General features: G+C 43.1%; 1 long non-coding RNA gene across 1 annotated transcript in view; it reads right to left on the reverse strand.

Moving 5' to 3' along the window:
* The window catches only part of LOC141578253 (uncharacterized), a 91029-nt gene extending 67130 nt beyond the window's left edge, over nt 1–23899 (reverse strand). The window contains exon 1 of the long non-coding RNA XR_012508394.1: nt 23762–23899. This is a non-coding gene — a long non-coding RNA (uncharacterized LOC141578253). The remainder of the gene's footprint in view (nt 1–23761) is intronic.
* Nucleotides 23900–24960: the final 1061 nt, after the last annotated feature.

Genomic DNA, 24960 nt, shown 5'->3' on the forward strand with positions numbered 1-24960 from the left:
GGTTGGAAGCATCTTGAGAACTGGTGCTGCAAGGTCTGGTGCTGATTCACCTCTGATTCCCTAGGACCTAGCACAGTGCCTGGCACATACAAGGTGATCCAGCAAATGTGTGTAGAGGGAATATGTGGGAGAGTGAGTGGAGGTACTGAAGGACATGGGAGCCAATAGGATGCAGAGTGCTCCACACCCACTGCCTGCCATTGATCCACCACTCGGAGCGGGGCTCTCCTTCGACCAAGACACAGGAATCCTACCTCAGAGAGCACTATCCCGCTGGAGTCACACAGCAGGAGAAGTATGACAATCTTGGGTTTGATAATGATTCAGATTCAAGTGTTCCTTGTTTTCTTTTATTTCATACTATTTTCTGATTTTTGTGATTCTACTAACCTCAACACTTTTGTAAGCAAATAAACAGGCATTCATGAAGCAACCACTAGGTGTTCGGTTCAGGGTATTTCACAGCATTGTGGGTTGGTATCATTGTCCTCAGTTTACAGATGAGTCAGCTCAGAATCAGAGAGGTTAAGCAACTTTCTCACATTCCTACTGTGAATAGAAGTCTGATGCAAGCTCAGCTTTGCCTTATCCATCAAGCACCAGTGTCAATATCCCAGCGGGAAAAGGGATCTTCAATTAGGGTAATTTGAGGGGAGCTTACTCACAAAGACAATAAGTACAAAGCTATGGGTGGGGAGAGGGGACCCAGAGGGGTGATGCAGGGACCTAGGCTGGGGGCAACACAGCTGTCACCTGGGGGAGGAAGGGTGCAGAAAGCTGGAAGGAGAGGTTGCTATGAGGTGCACGCCTCCTTGGGCAGGACCCAGCCAGCCTAAGGCAACCTCCTGCTGCTCCTCCCTCAGGTCCACGATCTATGGGGGTCCTGTTGACCAGACCCAGAGACCAGGGAGCCCATGGACAGGGTCTACAGGGGCCTGCCTCCACTGCAGAGAGCAGAGTGGAGCAGCAGGGAAAATGGATCTGGAAAAGCAACTGGAAGACATGCACAGCAGCAGCACTTCACACAGGCAGGCAAGAGCAACGGGACACAAAGGGTGGAGACACCTGATCAGGCCTCCTGGCATCCAGAGGATGTTCTCACACAATTCCAATGGCCAATGACCATGGTCCTTTTACTGCAGGTCACACTCTCACCCTGCACAGCTGTCCACTCTACTTGGGAGGACACACATCTCTGCAGCGCCTGATGGCTGGGGTCAGCCTAAGGCCAAGTGATGGAGACCAAGGGCCCTTCCTTCTGTGACCCGTGTTTAAAAGAGACAGTCACCACAGGAGAGTATCTGACGGCCCCTGTGTGTCCCCTCTCTTGGCAGCATCTGATTTCCCTTCGAGTGAGAAGAGCAGTGGGCAGCAGGCCAAGTTTTGCCTTTCCTCTCCCCCCACCCACTTCCTGGCTCCCCACATCCCATCTCATTTGAGAAGAAAAGGGCAGTGCTGTCTTTCCATCAATTTCTCTCGCGCTTGCTTCCCTCACCTCTTCTCCTTCTTAATCTACCCGTGGCTCCTAAAAGGATTAATTAGAAAGATGTGAGCAGGGGTTGGAACGTCAGAAAACAATCGTCACTTTCCTATCTGACCTCTCTCACCAGCTGCAGAATTAACAAATTGAATGTCCTCAGCAGACAGGAGTGGCACATGATACGAAGTTCATTACGAGCCTCGCCAAGGCCTGTATGCGAAGCCCCGTTTAAACAACTCTCACTGATTAAATTCCTCCCAGGCACTCCCGCCAGACACTGTTAGAAAATACTCATCCAATAGCTTTTTAATTTTTTTAAAAAAACATGTGCCAATTATTTGCCTGCTATCTGCAGGTGCTGGCAAGCATCACGGCCGGCCTCACTGTCTACACTCTTATCCACTCGGCGCCTGCCTGGGGGCTCACGTCGTCAGGAATAGGACCCCGGGCTCTGGTCTGGGCTGTCAAAAGCTCTCCAGCCACCCTCCAGGACAGGCCTGCCCCACCCCCAGCTCCCAGCCCCACATATCTCACCTTCTGAGGCTCACAGCTTTTCTCAAATGTTTCAAGGTGACAACACAGACCCGGTGACCTGCTAGGAGTGGGGCCCAGAGGGGTAGGCACACATTCGTGCCTGGGCCGGTGCCAGCTGCCTCCCAGCCAGGGTGTGCTTCAGACCCGAGCCAAACAGGGACATATAATCGCCACCTCTGGGAGCAGGGAGAGGGCGGGGGGAGGGCAGTGAGATCCTGCCTGGGAAAGGGCTTGGCACTTGCTCACAAACCCCTTTAAAACAAAATAAGAATGTTCTTCTCTTCCTGTCCTACTTAGCCACCCTGATCACTTGGTTCACTCCTCATTTGATGCTTAATTACAGCCAGTGAGTTCTTAGTAGTTGAACAGGTGTCAATTAATATCCAAAAGTGAGGATTCAAAAATACATTTTTTATACATGTTCATTTTTGTTTTTAAACAAAGGTAATAGAGAAGTTTTACCAGTAAGAGATTCTGTACTGTGTTCGACTGTGACCCGTCCCCCACCCTCACCCTTCAGGCCTAGGGACAGTGACCGTGTCCCACTGTTACCAGCTCCCAGGATGGCACCTTTCCTAAGGTTTCCCTTCACCCAGACTACACCTTTGGTATTAACTTCATTATTAGCCTCTCTAGTCTTCCTGCGTGAGAGGCCATCTCATCTCATCTCGTTGATGATAGTAGCTTCAGTCTGGAATGAGCACTTCCTGCCCTGCTTCTTTGGAAAGGCCTGTCTGGCCCTTGGATGACACCTCAGCCTAGCCAATGGGCATCCTCTCCCTGGCACTTTCACCTTCTGGCACTTAGGAGACCTTGGTATCCCTGCTTCCCATTAAATGAACTAAGAACTCCCATGAATCGAGTGACAGAGCTAAGTAGTTACAAGGAATTGCAGGAGTGATTGAAGGAACTGAACAAGCTTATCTCAGAGAAGAGAGAACTTGGGGTTGGGGAGCAGCATGAAATCTGCCTTTGGAGGCCTGACAGGTGCTCATGTGGAAGAGATGGCAGACTCAGGCTCCAGGTCTGTATGTGGGAAAAGCAGGATCAGTGGCAGGGAAGCAAAGGGGGAACACATTTTAGCTCAGCATAAGAAACAACTTTATAATGGTCAGAGCTGCCTGGAGATGGAGTTGATTGAACCAAGAATTAGTAAGTTCCCAAAGACTGGAGTTGTTCAAATAGAGGACGTAAGACCCTGGTGGCGAGTATGCAGGGAAAGGTGAGAGGTGGGGAGAAGGGTAGAGGAGACGCCAGAAGAGCGAGACGATCAGATTAGACCTTTTAAAAATCTTCTTCCAAATTAAGATTTTATGACTACCTCTTCAGAAATAAGCATACTCCTTTTCAGCCACAGTGTTTTAGAGGATTTGCATTAAGAAGATCAGGGTGGCCCAAGAGGGAACCCAGAAAGAAAGACAGCCTTACCCAAAAATCAGGGAGGAGAGAAAGAAAACAAAAGGTTTTTAAAAGTGCGACAGATTGGGGCCATTTAGTGTAGGGATACTATCTTACATACTTTAATAGCCTAAAAATGATCACTGTGTTAAAGCCCTGCACAATTTTGAATATTGATAATGACTAATTAGGAACAAAGTTAAGAATAAAATTCAGTGACATTTAGGATTCAGAAGTAAGGATTTCTGATTTAACGTGGTGTATGGTGCCGGTATTGTCCCTCCCCTTCCCCCCATGGCGGTATACATATCATGAAAACGCAATCAAACAAGTAGGTAATCATCCTTTAACAAGATATGAGAGAAGTTATAGTTAAATTAAATGTCTGGAGATAATTGTTATTGATGACCTCATCAATAGGCAAGGATCGAGAAATAGTTTTGGAGCACACATTCTCCAATTAAAACAGCCTCAGTGCAGAGAGAGGAGGTGAAATAACCTAAACATATTCCTACTGATGTTCCTATTTTCAAGCCACAGGGACAAGAATTAGAAAAACAAGCCGTCTCTCTTCCACTATCTTCAGACCCAGCTGAGCCGATGGAGACCTATCTTTCCTCAGGATGCCACCCACCACTCTCTGCCCCTTACACCATTGCCTTCAGATCATCTTTCCCTATATCCGTCCAAGGGCCACATTTCTCACAAAGCAGAGGGGAACTTGAGTAAGCACACTGCATCTTGACTCACTTAGATGCCTAGAGATGCATCAGAAGCAGGGTAGAGTCTGCAAGAGCCCTGGACCCAGTTCTGGATGAGGGGTATCATCTTTCACATCCTAAACTGCATTCAAGAGGAATTAAACTTGTATCTTATGAGAGAGCCTGAGAGTTGGAGCAAGGAAAATCAACTTCAGCCCAGCAGCATTACCCAAAGCGAAGGGCCACAAATTGATCCAGTGGCTCGTTCTTAGCTCTGTACCTCAGAAGGGCAGTTACAGCACCAAAATATACAGTGAAGGGGACTGCCGGAAACTCCAGGCTTGGACAGCTATCTTTTCTCTCAAGGATTAATGGAAAGAAAAGATTAATAAGGGGCCTGTAGAAAGGTACTGCAAATTATGGGTAAAGTATGTAAATTATGGGAGACTCTACCTGATGATGCATGGCTCTAAAGTGCTATTCTGTTAGAAAAAGAAGAGACTTGTGGAATAAACCCTTTTGCTGTCTATGTTTATGAAACAGGAACAGGAAGCTGCAAAGTCAGAATGGGCTTAGATGAAGGCAGTGTGTAAGAGTAGTTTGCTGAAATAAGAAAAAGAATGTGGGTAGTTCCAAATGCAGTAGCAGGATTAAAATCCAATTGAAGATGGTAAGTGAAAGAGAAGATTTTTCAGAAAATTATACCAGAAATGAAGAGGAGAAACTTAAAAAACTCTTCCTGAACATAAAGGAAAATGATTAAAAGATTAAAATGGTGATGGATGGCAGATCTTGAGACTTAAGGATGTATAGCAAACCTGAGAATTGTACGTGCCCCAGAAGAAGAAAAACAAAGTCGAATATTCAAGCTCACTTTCAAATTAGGGCTCCCTTTCCAAGACAAGAGGCATAAACATCTCAAATAAAATACTAGCAAACTGGATTTGACAGATTATTAAGAATTATCTATTATAATAAACATAGGTTTAATTTCAGATACATAAAAATGGCTTAATATTATTACAAATCTCATAATCATTGGTTAATTTAGTAATCTATCAATGGATCAAAAATAAAAAACAATATGATCATTTCAATATATATACTTTAAAATGTTTGATTAAATCTAATATTCTTAGGCTCCAATCTCAGCCAGACTTTTTGGTTACATATACACAGATTTTCTCCTCCAGCAATTCTATTTTACCCTGGGTCCTATGATGGGATTTACCTTTTTCAGTATTCCTGACATTTTGTTAGTAGTATTATGACTTCAGGCCAACCACCTGAGTAAATATGAAAACTACTCCCTGCCCTTCTTTGTCCTCACCCACAGTGGCCCCTGCATTTCTCAAGTGCTCCACTGTCCCTCTGCAGGGCCCCTCCCAGCACCTCTGCACTCCAGAGTTTCCATCAGCATTGCCCTTCAGGCTCAGTCTGTCTGTAGCTCCTCCAGGGTTGCAGGTTGGGCACATGGGGTGGCATTCATATGGAATGTCCCTCACACTTGTGCCTTGATCCCTGAAACCCCTGTAGAAGGAGATGTGGACTTTCATTCCACAGAGCACAGCCCTAGTGGGGAACACAAAGGCTCAAATCAAACTGAACTGCCAACAGTTGACATCAGAGAAGAGGGCGGTAGGCGAGAAAAGGGGGTTCCAGGACACCTGGGGGCTGGGGGAGGGAGAAGAGACAGAACAAAGAAACAAAATCAGTCATTACCCATTTCCTAATCTGATCAGGGTTGACTGTCACTATCTTGTGCCCTCATGTGTTGGTGGTGGAGGGATGGACAGCAGGGATGGATGGACACAGCAAAATGCTGAAAACTTGGCTACATAAACACAGGACTTTAGAACCTCACTGTGGAGTCTGATGTCAGTCCTCACATCTTCCAGTGACTCCCTAGATTTGTGAGACATGGACTGAGTAGATGAAGAACTGGATCAGCCTAATCCAACAAACATCATTCCTGCATGCCTCTGTGTCTTTGCACATGCTGTTCCTGCTGCCTGGAATACCTGCCCCGCCCTGGTCCACCAGATAAACACCAGTACAAAATCTCTCAGACAGAGGAAGGGGCACCTTTCCCTGTGCACATGTGACAGCCACAGCTCTTACTCCATGGAACCCGAACAAGCTGTTCCTAAGCATGTTCTCCAAACTACAGAACGTGCTTCTCCAGAGAAAAGGTCATGGCTTAACCAGTTCTGTATCCACAGACTAACCTTGTACTTGCTACATACTAGGTCTCAGTGAATATCAGTTTGAGGAATGAATAAGGAAATATAGAATGCAGAGTCCAAAACTCTGGGTTAGAGAGGCCCAGCTTGAGGAGAAGATAGGTGTTCAAGTCCAGCCAAGGAACTCTATTTTGGACATTCTTAGTCCCATGTGGCTGACTGGGCTTGGTTTCTCTCTGAATAGGCCAAATCAAGGTTGGGACTCTGGTGAGCATGTTTGGGCCCTCTGGAATCATAAATATCATGAGCTTGTGGAAGCTCAGGCCACCTGCATGCCTCCTAAGGTCTTCAAATTTGGCTGCACCCCATACCATCAAATTCACACAAACCTTTCTTCCACTGGAACACATGGGAAGATCCCGATGCAAGAAACATATTAAAAAGGGCAACCTGCCTCTGATGGCAGACTACTAATGGCTCCCATTAGAAGGTCCGTGGCTTCTGGTCTAAGTAATAGCCAAATGCACCTGCAGATCTGGGAGTCCTTAGGTCCACAACAGAGATGACTGTGAGAAAGACTGGGGACAGGAAAGACCACAAGTCTGAGAGTCAGAAAACACAATCCTTCACTTTGAAAGGCTGATATCCTTGAGTCAGTCTTTTAATTTCTCGGGGTCTCAGTTTCTTCACATATTAAAAGAGAACCCTGGATTAAATAACTTCTTAAATCCAAAGTTCTGCATTATTTTAATCAGGTAGATTCTAGTCAATTGTTTAAGCCAACCACTGGGATGGGACAGAATGCTCTACTTTCTCTCTACTTTCTATTTTAACATTTTCTTGGTTAATTGATCTCTTGAGTAGGGAAAAATTACAAAATGCAAGCGCTTCCTCTTGTACCTGCAGGTTTTCCAGTTGGATAGTCATTTCCGTCATAGAGGGGCATTAGGAAGCTCTAAACTTGCGTCTGACACATTGGTGAATATACAAGTTAAGACCAACCATTTGGACTCTATTTATAGAAGGCTGCCTGTTCCCTATGTTGATTCGAAGATTTGGAATATGAAGGACTGTTTGATGAGAGAGCCATCAACCAATTGACATTTATTAACATTTATTAACACCTACTGCAGGGCCAGCACTGTGCTAGGGTTCATTCTGCAAATCTCATCTCATGCAGCACTTTCAACACACTTGATCTCTTTCAGTCCTCACACCTGCCCTCCACCTTCCTATGAGCTGTGCTCCCACCAGAGAACAACACAGACCACTTAGAAGTGCTGTGTTTGGAAAATCATTAGCAGGGGCCTCCCCCACTGCAGCAGTGGAAGATGTCACTCTGCCCAGAGAAAGTGTGACTCTGCAGCAATCCCCTGACCCAGAGAGCCCTGAAGGACAGACACTTCTCCATAAACCTTGAGTTTTTCCAAGAAATACCTTAAGCTTTATAAGAACAACCTTGTGGGATTTCTTATCCTTCCAACTTTGAGTTGGCCAGAAATGCCCTGAGACCAGCCTTTTCAGCTATATTTTAGCACATCTGCCTCTGACTTCAGCAGCAGCAATAAAGGGTAGAGAGATGTGAGACACTAATAGTATTTCACCCGCACACCCTTAAAATAACCTAGGCTTCTTGGGAATGGTGGATGTTAGTTCCGTTTAAATTTCTCGTGATGGTGAAGTGGCGATGAGTCTCCTCAGCTTTCTCTTCTTCTGCACAGAGGCCATCAAGTCAACCTTTTGCTCTGACAAGAATGCTAAGCACCTGGGAAATCAGGTAAAGAATCAGGAGATATGGGCTTCTTCATTTATTCTTTGAAAACAGCTTTTAAACACCTTTATTGTAAGAGGCATGGATGACTCCAAGATGAAACAGATACAGTTTCTGTTTCTTTAAGGACCAACAAATTGATGAATCATAACACTGTGTCATGACAAACGTGGCTGCTTACATGCTTAATGAACAGCCTTTCTCCCTTCCTTCTTGCTAGTGGGACTCTGATTTTATCCCCGTTTAATCTGCTCTGCCATGATGGATCAACTCTGATGGGTCTGAATCAGTCACTGCAAGTCTGATGCCCTTTTCTAGTGACCAGCCCTATGGGTGGTTATGTGACTCAGTTCTGGTCAGTAAAATTTCAAGTGACATCCTCAGGACAACATTTGAGAAGGTATTTCTCCCTGGTAAAATGTATTACAAGGATAAAACCTTTTGTTTCTGCATCCATTCTTCCTTCTTGGAATGCTGTTGTGTACTTATGTGATGTTTAAAATTGGAGAAGCCATGTTGTGACTCAGAGAGGAGCTACAAGACAGTAATCGTGGATGACTAAGTACAGATATTGATGCTTCGGTCCTTGATGGCATCAGTGAGCCACCAAAGCCAATGGGGACCATCTATCACCTGGTGGAAATAAATATCCTTCAGTTTGTGCCATAGTTAGTTGAATTTTTTTGTTGTTGTTACTAGTAGCCAATAACATTCCAAATGTTAAAAATGAGAAAAGAGGGGGTAGTGGAAATAGCTCACTGGTAGAGAACATGCTTAGCATGCATGAGGTCCTGGGTTTAATCCCCAGTACCTCCATTAAGAAAAAAAAATGAGAAAAGGGCTTTAACAAGATATATGCTACCAAATTCCTGAGGGAGGAAGAGTTCACCAGGTGGTGAAAGCGGGGAAAAGCATTCCAGGCAGAGGTACTGGCTTGAACAATGGAATAGAGACGTAGAAAGGCATGCTGTATTTGGATATGGTGAGAAGTTCAGTGTGGTTGGGATATAGGTTTCAAGGGGGGCGTGATGAAAAATAGTGTATGCAGAGTCAAGGCTAAGGTTATTTAACAAAACACAATGGCTTAAAGAATGTAAAAACTTACTTCTCTCTCATGTAACAGTCCTAAGGGGAGCAGTCCAGGTGGTCGGGGTACTATGGCTCTGTGTGGTTGTTCAGGGACCCAGGTTCCTTACTCTACTGCTCTGTCATCCCCTAGGGTGTTGCCCTCATCTGTATGATCCAGGGAATCTCCACTTCAGGGAAGGAGATGAGAAATTCAAGAAATGTTTGAGGCCCACACCTGGAAGTGGCACCAACACACTTCTTTTTGCTTACTATCAATTAGCAAGAACTTAGGGGCCACAGCTAGCTGCAGGGAAAGCTGGGAAGTGTAGTCACTGGCTGTGTAGGCCACCATCCAGCTAGTCTTTGTTGCTAGGGAGACTTGAGCTTAATTGCGAAAGGCCTTACATGCTAAGGTAAAGAGTTTGGAACTCCTGCAGGCAAAAAGAATCACTAAAGAGCTGAGCGGTGACATGACTAAGGCAGATTTTAGCTCTGTGTAAGGATGAAGCTTTCCATAATGAGAACTGACCAACAGTTAAATGATCTATTTGATGATGAATTCAGTTTCTCTTCATCAGAGATATTCAAGCAGATGTTGGACAGCTGCTATCCACATGCATTGTAAAGGGGACAGATGGCAAGAGAGGAGGCTAGACTAAAGGCTCACTAAAGGACCCTTGCAACGTCTCAGATCCTTGGCCTCTGCTCTTTCTAAATCTCAGTTTCATGACAGTGGCATGAGAGGGTGAATTGGGCAGCCTGAGCCTGAAGACGAGGAGACCAGTTACAAGGATGATCCAAACTGAGGTGGTACCAGCGGGGAAAAGAGGAAGGAATGGTTGTGAGGGACATGGTGGAGGATGAATCGCCAGGATTTAGTGTCTGATGGGCAGGTTTAGGAAACCAGAAAGGTTAATGATGACCCCAAGTTTTCCAGTCTGCATAATGACAAAGACGTCACCAAGCCACTAACAGAGATAGACTAGAGAAAAGCAGGATATGAGGGGAAGATGTGTTCGAGGTCCTTGTAGAGTGTTCCTCAGGCAGCTGAAAATGCAGATGTGGGATTGGTAAAGTGATCAAGGCTGAAGGTTAGATCTGGGAATTGTCCAAATACTTATGATTTTTAAAATAGGAATTGTCAAGATCACCAGGAAAGAAAGTAAGGAGTAGAGGTGATTAACCTGGCATTTACAGACTTTTACTGGGTTCATGAATGAACATGTATGTGTGTGTATTTATCAGATTCTCAGAAGAACCTGTGACTCTTTAAAAAGTTACGAGAATGATAGCTGTAGAATGAGAATGTTCTGTCAGAAAGAAGAATTTGAGAAAATATTATTCACACATTATTCACAGGTGCCAAAGTGAAAATTTACTCCAGAGAAAGGATACTTGGCAATTTCAGATGCTACAGAGATGTCCTGTGGAGGATAAGAACTGAGAAATGTCCTCTGGATTGGATAACTGTTGACTTTTAAGCAAGCCAGCTCAGTAGATGGGAGAGGCGCAATTCAGGTCTTAAATTGTTTAGGAGTGAGTAGGAAGTGATGACTGAGAGGCAAGAAGTGTGGGTGTCCCTTGTAAGAAATTTATCTGTGAGAAGGAGGGATGGGCCAGATACTTAAGGCGTAGTCAGCTATTTGACCTTACTGAATACAAGTCAGTCAGCATGTGGAAGAGAATAAAACCATGGAGGTGAGTGAGAGCAGAAGATTCTGGAACGGTTCTTCGAGGAAGGTGGCATGGCCCAGCCTGAAGGTACAGTGGGTGTGTGAGAGGTGGTTAGGAGGGGGCTCAGTGCAGGCAAGAAGAAGCAAGAAGGGAGCCAGAGTACACAGGCATAGTGATGGAAAAAAGAGGGAAGCCAAAGAAGTTAAGAAAAAAAGCCTTGACATCACCTGCTAAAAATGAGGGGTCAGAGGTGCTCTGGGGTTGACTCTGTGTTTGGAATTGCTGGTGTGAGGAGTTAGGTAGGGGAGAAATACCACTGTATGTGGAGATGCAGTGAGGGGCCTTGACCTGACTCCCTCCGTCCCCACCTGGGCCTCGCACAGGTGCCGCGCGCTGATTGGTCAGTGCAACGTACGCTGTCCATTTCCTGCCGCCTGACTGTTAAGGCGTCGTTTTGGTCCAAACATGCCTGTGGCCCCTACACCAGTTCTTTGCCTCTGCCTGTGATGTGATTAAAGGAGACCTGTGCCTTTAAGGAGTGCCCCTTCCTCGGCCCTTCCCCCTCCAATTACAGCACTAATTTCAGTAATGGAGCATTAATAGAGTAATGGGTGAGTGAGGCTGGCCTGAAGGAACTGTGGAGCTCAGCACAAATTGAGTAAATAAACCATATATTAGATTTCTAAACAATACTTTTAGTCTAGTCTCCAGGGAAAGAGAGTCGTCAAGACTTACTTAAGTCATCCCTGCAAAGTGTATGTAAAAGAAGTCTCCTTTCAGAGCTTGGTTGTTTGTAGAAGCCGGAAATCTCTCTCTCTCTTCTAAGGATTGGAGAGATAAGATAGATGCTGTTCCCACATGTTCCCTTTCCTCGTTATTTCCCAATTTCTCTTACTTCGACAGATGTTTCAGAGGTGAGAATCCTCAAGGTTGCCTCCCTCCTGGGGACCCTCACTGGAGTGAGGGGCACTGGACATCCCTCAGGGAAAAGTAGCCCAAGGCAGGTGGTGGTAATGGAGGGGAAGTGGGAAAGGGCCCAGGGCCAGGGAGCAGAGGAACGTGTGGGGAGTGAGGGGAAGTTATTAGCAGATGACCTTATTATGGGAGAATGACCCTGTTGCTGCCACTATTTGGCAATGTTTTAATAGAAGACTAAAGAATAATAACAACATGTTACAATAAGGACTTGCATCTGTACTGCTTTAATGGATAATGGGAAAGAACCAAGGTCTAAGTGTCAGAAGACCGAAGAGATAGTCTCAGCTCTGTTAATTACTTGCTGTAGGACTTTGGACAGATATCTTTTTGTGCCTCAGTTTCCTTGTCTATAAAATGAGAAGAGCAGTATCCTTCTGTTTGCTTTCCAGGGAATCATGAGGGACAAAGGAGACTGTGTCTTAACAGAGTGGGGGCCCTGCCTACTCTGCCTCAGCCTCTGGCCCTCTGCTGCTCTGCAGCCCAGCTCCAGCCTCTGAGGGTAAGAAGAGGGCAATTCTGGGCTGGGAGGCCTGGCAGAGGTAGGAAGCCCCTAGAACACTAGTTTAGGGCCATGAAATGTTCACACGTGGAGCACCTGCTCCATGTCCATGATGGTGACACTCTGAAGCTGTAAAGTAAGATTACAGGACTTCAGTATTGGTGCTGAAATCTGTTTTGATTTGTTTGCTCCTGTTACCTAAGCAAGTTCTGAATGTGGGCAGAGAGCCAGGCTTGAGTGCCTGAGAAGAGCTCCCTCTGCTCCACAAAGGGCCTGCTGACTCCAGGAGGGGGCTGGTTCAGAGAGCGACTTTTGGTGGCTGTGAAGAGTCACTAGGGCATTGATAGCCAATGGCTGGTCAGCTAAGCCTTCCAAATGTCCTGCATGTTCTACTTGCTAAAGAGAAACTACTGAAAGTAAATTTCTCTAGTCTTTTGTCTATATAGGGTAGGGTAGAGGGGCAAAAGACAGTAGAGAAGAAGCAAGCGAGGGAGGGGTGGTTCTGGTACCTTCTCAGTCGTAGTGGTTAAGAGGTTAAGAGGTTGCGTTCTGCATTCAGAGTTGGGTTCAAATCTTTGTCCTACTGTTTATTGGCTATGTGACCTTGGGTGGGTTTCCTGTCTAAGCAGCAGTTTCCTAAATTTTAGTATGCGTGACACACCTCTCTTAAAGGCCTGCAGTAAAGATTCAGTGACAAATATAGGACTTGCTATCCTTTCACTTCTCTGTCTTTGAGATCTTTAAGGTCGGGTATGATGTTTTAAATTTTTTCCCTTAAACCTAGCACCTATGTGCATAGAGAAAGAAAGAAGGAAGGGAGGGAGAGAGGGAGAAGGATATCTGATTTGGGGGGAGGGGCCTGGATTTCTAGGACTCCCTCATGACCTTCAGTGGCGTCAGAGCTGGGTTTGTAGATGGCGAGGCTCAGAGTTCTTACATGGGTTCTTGAGAGTAGTATCTGCTATAGGGAGTATGGATAAAACAGGGTCCTCTCCTTCTCCCCACTCCACACCCTCTCCAATCATGCCTCTTTCTGAGATAGTCATTCAAACAGATGTACATCTTGTAAACAGTCAAGGGCATTGACCATCACTCCACTAGAATGACAGGCTGCTTTCTGCCCTGGGGCCCCAGGGGCCTAGGTTCCCTTAGGGAGCCCAGAGCAACACACAGGTTCCAAAAGCACCGCATCCTGGCAGCTGCTGGGTGGTGATCACCTCAGGGCATCAGCGAGAGCAGAGGACCTGACCTTGTCTGAGAGGCTACTCAGGTGAACTCTGCCTTGGGGACATCAAGTGCTTTAAATGTATAATCAAGGCACACAGGGGAAAGAAAAGTGGCTGGAAAAATAGAGTAAAAGTGAGCATAAAAAGTGGGAGAGGAGAAGCTGGATGCTAGGCTTTTAGCTGGCATCTTGACCTTGTTTCTAGTCTTGCTGTTCTTAAAAACCTGTGACCTTTGACAAGTCACCTCACCTTCCTGAGTCTCTTTCCTCATCAGCACAGGTAGACAGTTGGCTGTTTTGCATCTAACAGTTCATGCTTTTCATGCAGGAAAGACAGGATTTAGGCACAAAGAAGAAACAAACTTGATTCAGAGATTCTGCCTCTGACCTGGCCTTGGGGACCCCTGGTCACCAGCAGGTGTACACTCAAGTTTCTAGAGAGTAGATATCAAACTGTCTCCCTCTTAGTGGCTGGTTTAGATGGGACTTCCAGAAGATGGAGATTCTCAGGCAAAAAATAATCATGAGCCTGGAAGAAGATGCTTTGCTATGTACATACTTCCAAATAAAAAAAAAAATCCAAATCCGTATAGTATTTTCTCATCCTTAACGAAACAACTCAATCTGAAAGTATTTTCTCTAATTGGGTTCCCATTGAGTAACAAGCCCTATGAAATAGCAAATGTACACAATAAACCATCAACAATACATATCATACAGCAACTTTGGAGTTTTACTATTTCACTCAGATTTGCTCTAGTAGAATCAGAAGGACTGGTTCATCCAACCTGAAAAATGATATGCTCGAAAGTCACTGTGTAGAGCAATGGCTTTGACAATTTTCATTAATTATTTTGGAACTTTTGGGAGGGATACATAAGGCATTATTTAGAGACATCTTGTATGAAAATTCTGAAAAGTCTCTCCTTTAGGAGAGAAGGAAAACAAATTTCTAGCCATGTACTCGAGCTGTCAGTCTGAAATTCTAATCACATCTGGGCTCAGAAGTTTAAAACATAGGTAGACATTTAGTAATTGCTGACTTGATGGGACTGATAATATACCGCCACATTCAGGATGAGGGCTTCTAGCTAATGCTTACATTAACGGGGCAAAAAAGAGAAGGCTACCTTTTGGGCTCGTGACCCGTGGAATGATGTGAAGTGGCTGTCCCAGTGTCTCAGAACAATTTGAAAACCTCTGACCTAGACAATGTCTGAGGCTTTTCCCAACACTAAAATATATTCAGTTTTAAAGGAAAATGAAGCACCAAGTGGAGAGAGGTGTGTATTTCAGGAGAACTGTGACACAGCGGGCATTGTTAAAGGAAGGAAGATGGGTGGGTAACATCATGTAAAACAGGGCTTATCTGAACAGGCTTCCATAGCCCCCAAGTCAAGACCCTAGAGGCACCAGTGGTTCCATGACACTGACTCAGGCCATCAGCTCAGATTCCCTCATCAACTCTCCTGCATATAGACCTCTTCTCTGGATGATGTCCCCAGGTCCATCCTGTGGCCCCAGACATGGTCCTGCCTAGAGCTTCAGACAGGCCTTGTGTTTGGATGGATGTCTGGTGTGTGGCTTCCATCTGACCCCGGTCATTGACTCAGTTCTCCATGTACTCCTCAATCTGCTTCTCATGCCAATTCCAGCTCTTTACCCCCAGTATGATATGTCCATGTCCCTCTACTTAGCAACCCAGCCTCTGCCATACAACCATGGACAGAGCTCCAAAGAGAGAAAAGAAGAGAGAGAGGGAAAGGAGGAAGAGTTGGTTTGACACCTAAAATCAGAAAGGTTTGCCATATTCTTAAGTAATGGCTAAAACTCAATCTGGGTCAACTCCAGACTACGAGAATACAGAATGGAGATTTAAAATCTGTGCTCTGCACTCACGTGGCCAAGGTTCAAATCCAGGCTCAGCCATTCACTACATCAGAGAGTTGGCCATTTCACCTCTCTGAGCTTCAGTTTCTCCATCTCAAAATGGGAAATATTAATCCCTGCCTCACTGGGATCTTCTGAGTATTAAATGAGATGAAGAAAGCCTAGTGCCTGACATGTAGAAGAGACTCAGTAAATGTTCATCTTCCCCCTGTGTTAGACCAGTATCAAGGGATGGTCTCTGTGATGCTTAAATTTTAAATAGGCATTTCAGGGAAAAAAGTATATCAACTTCTTCCTTCCCATTAAACATGTCAACTGCAGAAGACCTGATGGGTACAGGAGTCAATGGTTTGAAATAATTAACTTTACTTTAACTTTTTAGAGTTTCCCAGATTGTACATGACTTAACTGGCTTAATATTTCAAGTGCTGGACATCCTCCTTGGTGATAAAAGTTCCAGAGCTTTGTTCATGGGGCCAAGTAATATCAGAGCAGATGTGTGGTCATGAGGCTGGACGTGGCACCCTTTCCCTTTAACTTATTATTATTGAAATTTTCAAGCATAAACAGTAATCAAAAAACATTATAATGAATCCTGTGCACGCATCACCCAGCCAATCTTGTTTTATGTATATTCTTACTTGCTCCCCTACTACCAGAATGTTTTTAAGGTAAATCTCAGACTTCACTTTATTATATACACATTTCAATATTCAGTATTCAGAGAACTATTTTTCAAATGTAACCATAGGACATTATCACTGCAACAATTATTACAAAAAATAAAAAATAAAATAATTATAATAATTCCTTAATATTCAATGTCTAGTCCTTTCTCTTTTCTTTCTCTCAGCCCACTCCCATATATAGTTCGTTCATATCCAAATCCAGATAAGGTCCATACATTGTAATTGGTTGATTTTTCACATGGGTTGTTCTTTTTTTTTTTTAATACACTTTATTGTTCAGAGTAGCTTTAGGTTCGCAATAAAACTGAGTAGAAAGTACAAAGAGTTCGCATATGCCCCCTTCTAGCAACATCCTGCACCAGAGGGGTATATTTATAACAATGGATGAACCTACACTGCTGTTTAAACCAAAGTCCATAGTTTACATTAGGGTTCACCACTGGTACTGTGCCTTCTATGGGCTTTGACAAACATATAATGATACATATCTGCCATTATAATATCATACAATTATATGTATATGATAGTATCATACAGATAACAGATTTACTGCCCTAAAAATCCCATTCTCTGTCTATTCTCCTTCCCTCTCCACTAATCCCTGGCAAACACTGATCTTTTTGCTGTGTCTATAGTTTTGTTTCTTCCATGTTGTCATATAGTTGGAATCATACAGTATGTAGCCTTTTAAGACTGTCTTCTTTCATTTAGTAATATGCCTTTAAGTTTCCTTCATGTCTTTTCATGGCTTGATAGCTCATTTCTTTTCAGTACTGAATAATATTCCAGTGTCTGGATGTACCACAATTTATTTATTCATTCAGCTACTGAAGGACGTCTTGATTGCTTCCAAGTTCTGGCAATTATGAATCAAGCTGCAATAAACATATATGTGCACGTTTTTGTGCAGACATATGTGTTCAGTTCTTTTGGGTAAATACCAAGGAGTGCAATTGTTAGACTGTATGATAGGAGTTTTATAAGAAACTGCCAACCATCTTCCTTTTTGCATTCCCACCAGCAGTGAATGAGAGTTTCTGTTGCTCCACATCCTTACCAGCATTTGGTGTTTTCAGCACGTGTTGCTTTTTAATTTATAGGCTTCTCCTTTGTCTCTCTTTTCTCACCTTTCTCTTTATTTGTTGAAAAAGCCAGCCCTTTGTCCTGTAGAGTTTCTCACAGTCTAAAGTTTGCTTATTATATTCCTCTGTTGTCATTTTTGCATGTTTTCCTGTTTCCAAATTGCTTGCAAATTAGTATTTAGATCTAGAGTTTGATCATATTAAAATGTGATCTTTTTGACAAGATCACTTTATAAATAATGGTATGTTACTTTCATCAGAAGGCATAAAATATTTGATTCTCTTTTTATGACATTATGATCATCAGTGCCTAAATAAATTCTTTAGTATTGCAAAATGGCAATAGTCTATCATCCCCTTTGCATTTATTATTTGGAAACTCTATAGAGAAACCTCTCCTCAGCAACAACTTGTTTACTCTGGAGTACACTCACATTGGAAAGGTTATTTTGCTTACCATTATTTTTATTTAAAAATAATGAATTGTTTCCCTAGAATACATGTGATGTATTTCATTCCATTGTTAGTAGTTATCTTAATTGATACTCAGATTGACCCATCTTTGACTGGTGGAACCTCTTTTAGACAGCTTCTGATCCTTCTGCCTTGACCCCAGTGGACTGTGGTAGTTTCTGTGCTATCTGGTATAACATGGAGCTCCAGGCTTATCCCACACATTTTCGGCCCTAGACCTGGAATCAGTCAAGGAGCCCTGTTCCTTATAGTAAGTGACTGATGCTTTCTGCATTATGTTCTTCAATGTCAGCAAAAACGGAAGCTTAGACAATTAGCTAAGCATAGAATCTTATTGGCGTTGTGGGATGTTTTGCATCCAGGACAACCTAGGATACCTTGACGTAGGCATCTTCATATTCTGAGAGGCATTCTCTGTCTTGGCCATGAGAAGGGCCTCCTTAAAGACTTATTTGTCAGCGTTTCTTAGGTGCTCACAGTCATCCAGGTCTCTTTCTATCATATTAGAATGAGTGTAATAACAACCATTACACTCATCAAACTCTGACCATGTACCAGGCACTTGATATATATTTATTATCTTCCCAGCAACCCCATAAAGTAGGTGTTATTAATTCCCTCTCTTTATAGATGAAGAAACTAAGATAGAGAGATTGAGTATCTTACTCAAGTTTATAGAGAGCGAATTGGCAGTGCGGGGGTTGAAGCTTGGGTGGAAATAATTATGGTGCTATACTCTCAGCAGCAAGACTGGATTGCTTGGCAAGATGTGAGTTGGGGAAAGCTGTTTTCATTTGTGGTTAAGGAGATTTCAAATGGAAGATGCATATTGAAGACATGGTGATGGCAGAGGGAGGAGGACCATGATTCCAGAAGCTGAGTAATTGTCTCAGCTTCTTTCTGAATCCTCAGTGGCAGGTTGCCCCAGGTAGTTCTTTGATCCAGGAGCTTTCTGAGCTTTAAGTCTGAGCTAGCATTGGGCATCAAAAGGGGCAAAAGGCTAGAAAAGGAGAAAATGGACATGGGGGAAGATGTTACACTACGCTCACTCCAGCAGATGGGTCAATGTTTTAATTTAATTGATGGCTGCTGTCCCACTAGAGCCAGTGCAATGTCAGAATGGCAAAGAGACAAACCATGCCTATGTATACTCCTCAGCCTCTGAAGCCAGCACTTTTTTCTTTAATGGCTCTTTGATGTGTTACAAGATCCTAATTAGGGCAGTTCAATAAATCAGTCCCTTGGGCACAGACACTTCAACACAGGCCTAATTTGCTAAGCACTGGTAGACATTAACCAGTTGTTGGAATTTTCTGTGACATTCCTCCTAGACCCATATAAGGATCCTGGTCCCACCACAGGCATGATTCCAGATTCTGGCCCTGAGTGTATGTTCCCAAAGGTCGATCTCAGATAGTCCATGAGTAATAACACCTCCCCCAGGCCTTTACTGGATCAGGCTATTGTTTGCCAGCCCCTGCGGGGTAGACAGAGATATGTAAGTGTTAAGTGGTGGCCTCATGGCTCCAAGTTTCCTGTGGTTACTGCCCAGCCTTCAGGATTAATTTGGGGCCTATCTCTGTAGAGTCAACTGTCCTGTGCAATCCTCATTCATAACTTCCTGCTACATCTGGCGAGACGCCACGACACTCATTCTTTGTCTACTAGGCTGAAAGGGGAAAAAAGAGGGGGTGGAGAATTATGGAGGAAGGAAAGGCATTAGGGCTGCCTTATCTTCAGAGAGTTCATCCACTCCCCTGCACAGGATAAGAATGGCAAGTCAGCCCCCATGGCGTCTTGTGTATCCAGCGGGGACTGCACAGAAAGGGTGTGACACGTTTGGGGAAAGGATACTCCCACCTGATGTGAGCTTTGGAACCAGCACCTGGGAAAGTTGAATGATAACACCCACAGCTTTTCTTTTTTGAGCCTTTCCTAAATGCCAGGCCCTGTGCTCATGACTTTAAGGGCAATATTTTATTTAAACTTCCTTGCAGCCCTATGGCTTTCTTTGGGGTAGAAACTCTTACTATTTACACTTTAGAGAGGATGACTTAGAGGCCAGAGAGGTTAAGCTCCTTAGCCATTAGGCAGCTGGCAAAAGGCAGATGTAGTCCGACCTGAACCACCGTGCCACAGGGACAATGGAGTTTGGAGAAGCACTTTCTGACCTGTCCCAGGCAGCTGCAAGTGTGATGGTTCTCTTGTCAGATCCACTCCTGTGGTGGACACTGGGTCATACGCAAGCCCCAGAGGGCCAGTTATGAGACTGGCTCCATAAAGTCCTGTGAAATAAAGTATAAAGAATAAAGGGGGCAGTGGAGTTATTACAACAGAGGGCAAAGCCTGGAACTGCTCAAATGGATGTTTAAAAGGTAGATGATGTGCAAACTTGAGAACTCTTAACTTCTATTAGCCAGACATTCCTGCTTTCCATCCCACGGCTGATTGTGGCGTTTACCTGTGCATCTCTTCATCGGGCCTCAGGCATGCAGTGCTCAGTTTCCTTCTGTGATGTTAGGTGTTGCTTTGGCTTTGGTCCTTGCTGGTCTCTTCTGCATACAACTCTTAGGCACTTGCATTGATGCCAGGCTCCATGCTGGCTGATGAGGATACTGATGATGGGAAATAGGCAGCAATTCCTGCCTGATGTGAGCCCAGCCTGGGATGTAGTCAAGACAGACTGTGCCTAAGAGCAGGGGCCTGCATCAGATTGTCTACTTTCAACTCCCAGCTCTGCCATGTATCTTAATCTCACCGAGTCTTGGTTTCTTCATCTGTAAAATGTAGACAATCACATGACCTACTTCACACAGATGAGCCAAGATTAGATGAGATCGTTCACATAAAAACTTGACCCAGTCGCAGGCAGGTAGTATGCTCAAATAGGTGTTAGCTGGTATTATTTCCTCACTTTGTGTATTGACCCTTTTTTCATAACAGCCCCGGTTTTCTGGTTTAGTGGCTCTGGTTCTCGAATCTGTGTTTGGTTGTTGACTCCCTGACAACATGGTCTCAGTTTTAAACCAGCCCAGGGTTACAAGACTGCACGGTGGCTCTTGCCCCCAGCGAGTCCACAGCTGGGGCAGCTGGCTGGGCATGTGCTCTTGGGCCCTGTCCCCTGACCAGCCTTGTCAGGCACCGCAGTATCCCCACATCAAGGAATACATTTGCATTTTTTTCAGGACTGGTGACATATTTTGACATTGCCTAGAATATTTTTGTTATTTCTTTGATTTTCCCATTTCAAAACAGAAAGATCACTTTTAAAAAATCTGAGTGTTAGAAAACTGGACAAAATGTCTATTTTACATACGAATTTGGTCGCATCTGGCTTTCACAATACTTGGCTCTGTATGAAGAAGTCTCTAGTAAATTGGTCTCCCTTCCACCATCCTCACATGCTTTGCTTACTCTTGCCTCTGTGCCTCTGTTGGCTATTTCCATCTCTAGACTACCTTCCCATGTCCAGCAGTTTTCATTCTTCAGTGCGTAGCTCAAGGATCTACTCCCACTGTGGAGCTGTGGAGCCTGTAGCTCTTGCCTGACTTCTCTCCTTCCTGGACAAATGAAGCACTCGTTGTCTACCTGCAGTTTGGTATTTTCCCACACACTTTCTTATATTCAGATTATTTACTAAACATTCTGCAAGCCTCCTAATATTTCTTAACTCTGTGCTAGGTAGTTTCCACATGTATTACCTCTTTTAATCCTTTCAACAATCCTGAAAATAGATACTGTTAATTTTCCCACAGTGTATATGGAAAAATTGAAGTTAGACTCTAGTAGCTTAAATAATTTTACCTATTAAGAAAATGAAAAGACAAGCCACAGACTGAGAGAAAATATCTGCACATCATATATCTGGTACGGACTTTGTAACCAGAATATAGAAACAACTCTTACAACTTAACAATAAGAAGACAAATGACCCAATGAAAAATAGCCCAGATTTGAATGATATTTTGCCCAAGAAGGTAGATGAATGGCTAATCAGCACATAAAATATGTTTAACATCATTAACCTTTAGGAAAATGCAAATCAAACCCACAATGAAATGCCTTTCATGCCCACTAGAATGGCTGTAGTTGAAAGGACAGATAGTAACAGGTATTGATGAGGATGTGGAGAAACTAGAACCCTCACCATTGCTGATGGAAATGTAAAATGGTACAACCACTTTGGAAAACAGTTTGACAGTTTCTTGAAAAGTTAAACAGATACTTATCATACAGTCCAACAAATCCACTCCTAGATTTTTACCCAAGAAAAATGAAAACACATTTACATAAAGATTAACCACTGTTCATAGAAGGATTATTCATAGTAGGCCAGAACTGAGACAGTTCAAATATCCATCAGCTGGTGAATGGATAAACAAAATGTGGTATATCCATAAAATGGAATGCAATTCAGCAAGCAAAAGGAATTGATATATGCTAATCATGCTACAACATGGCTGAAGTTCAGAAATGTTATGCTGAGTAAAAGCAGCCATACGCAGATGAGTATATACTGTATGATTCCATTTACATGACATTTCTAGAAAAGACAAATCTATAGAATCAGAAAGCAGGTCATTCTGGAACAGGATAGAATAAGGATTTACTACAATCAATCCTTATGACTGATCATAAGGGAACTTTTTGGGGTGATGGAAATGTTCTAAAATTGGAGTGAAGTGATATTTGCACAGCTGTATACATTTTCTAAAAATAACTGCATTGAACTGTATACTCACAATAGATAGATTTTATGGTACATAAATATAAACTATACCTCAGTAATGATGTTAAAAAAAATAAATACTTGTCCAAGATCACAGAAATAGTGAAATACGGTTTTGGACCTATCTTTCTTCTGTGCTGTTCTTTCTAGCCTTTGCCATTTCCCCCCTGTGTATGGCTTGTCTCCCTAGCAGATGGACAACTCTTTGAGAATGAGGAGCCTGCTGTTACATTTTTGGGATCCCCTCACGGTGTTGTCAACAAATATGTGGCACTGAGTTGATAGCACATCATATTCTAATGGGACTATTTGGTACCAGAAGAAACAGTTTAGGGCTGCTGTTTCTCCAAAAGCTGCCCCGAGTGTTGAGACAAGAGGGGTAGATAGTCCATCAAAGGCATGCCGCCTGAAGAACAATGTAGTGACAGGGCCGGCTGACAACGAGAGACAAAGAGCTGCGCTGTTGAACACTGCCCAGAGCAACCCGTCTCTTCCTGCTCAGCCCAGCAGACTGTTAAAAGGACCACAAAAGGCCACGGGGGAGATGACAAGAGCTTAAGAATTTGCTGAATGTGTTACCCCTGATAGCAAGAGTAAACCCGAATGACCTTCCCAGGACACACAGTAGAGATGATTAGAATATAGGCCAGAACCTGAATCCAGGCGGGGAGACAGAGATACACGTTTGAAGACTTTGCAGGGGGCTCATATCTGACCCACTCAATACAGTTAATGACTTTTTTGGAAACCAATATTGGTTTGTTTTTTTTCATAGCTTTAAAAGGGCTTCTCAGGAAAAATTGTCCAAAACTTGAAAATGGGCAAAAAAGTCCACTGAATGTTCTTTCAGTGGCTTGCTGGGCATTGTCTAGCATACCCTATAAAGGGTGCATTTTTGACTGGCTTTCTATTGATTAGGTTCTTTTCCAACCATAGGGGTAGCAGTTAACTTGTAGAAAACTTGATAGTAATGCAAATTCTTATTGTCCACAGCAAAGCAAATGAATTTCATCCAGTAGATATAGAAAAGATAACCCCAAACATTACATTTTATTGCTCTTTCAGATATTAATCAGTTTCATATCTATTAGCAATTTTTTTCAGGATTCCTGACTGCCTATGGATAGCTCTGCTCTTCAAATTCTCCATTTAAGCAGCCTTAACATCTTATAGGTTCTCCTAGTAATTAATGTGTCACATAAAATCTTTGACACATATTCCTTTTATATTTGCACAGAGTCATGTTGTTAACTTTTTGAAGATTATACCTAGCAGTGTGCAGACAGCTCAAGGCCACAGCTGCGGACACCAAAAATTGTAATATGCCATTTGACCAGACAGTTGAAGGAGTTCCTCGCTCCCCTCTCTCTCCATTCTGAAACTCACCTTTTCTTTCTGTATCAGTCCATCAGGCACCACTTTCTCCACCGGGAAGCTCTCTCTAGCCTTTAGACTGGGCTAGATGTCTTTATTCTGTGCTCTCACAAAAAGCACTCTCTGGACTGGCTTTTCTCATAACACCATAGGCACATCCACCTGCAAATGTTAAAAATCCCCCCAAAAAGAGCAAGAGTCAGAACAGTCCCGTGTCTTATTGCTGAAGAAGCAGTCGGCAGAGTAGACTCTGCTACCAGTTCAGACCATGGTTAAGTACCAGGCATTAGGAAGTTTATCTCACTGGGTTACAAGGCAAGTTTGAGGAGCAGTGAGCAAGCATGGGTTGGGGACCATCTTGGAGCCCCCCTACACATTTTGTAACTTTTCTGGGCAGGCTTTTTCCTCCTGCAGTCAAACTTCCCAGTCAAAGTTCAGTTGCTCATAGTTGGTCCAAGGAATACAGAAACCAATGGTGGTAACTTACTACATTAAGATTAACAACACTGTATTGTATGCTTAATAATCCTGAAATTAGTATCATGAGATAAAAACCCCCAATATATGAAATATTTCTCTTTAAGTCAAAAAACAAGACAAAGATACCTACTGTAACCACTATTATTAGGTATTTTTCTGGAATTTAAAGAATGGCATTAAGAAAATGAAATGAGAGGTATAAATATTGAAAAAGAAAAAACATTATCTTACAGAACAAATAGGCCTATTTGAAAAAATTAAGAAAATCAAATACACTATAGAGCAAAATAAGGTACACATGATTTAAAATGTAAAAAAAAGTTAGAAAAAAGGTGTATATATATACACACACACAAATCACACACACACTCTTGGTGTATGTAATATCCTGACACAAAGAGAGAAAACTTGAAGGAAAATATTTATTAGTTTGATTAAAAAAAAATTGTATGTAGCAGAGAATACAATAAAGAAAGTTGACAGGTACATGATAAACTGTGAAAAATATTTAGAATGAAACCCATCCTAAATATTAATTGCTTTGATAGATAAAGAACTCTTAGAAATTGTTGGACATTTTTATTCTTTCATTCAACAAATATTTATTGAGCACTTATTCTTTGCCAGACACTGTTGTAGGTGCTTGGGAGACATAAATGAATAAAAAGGTATAAATCTATGCCATTATAGATCTTACCTCTTCATGCAATTTATTTTTAAAAATGCAAATA

Source organism: Camelus bactrianus, chromosome 7 (genome assembly GCF_048773025.1).
Source record: "Camelus bactrianus isolate YW-2024 breed Bactrian camel chromosome 7, ASM4877302v1, whole genome shotgun sequence".
Taxonomy (NCBI): domain Eukaryota; kingdom Metazoa; phylum Chordata; class Mammalia; order Artiodactyla; family Camelidae; genus Camelus; species Camelus bactrianus.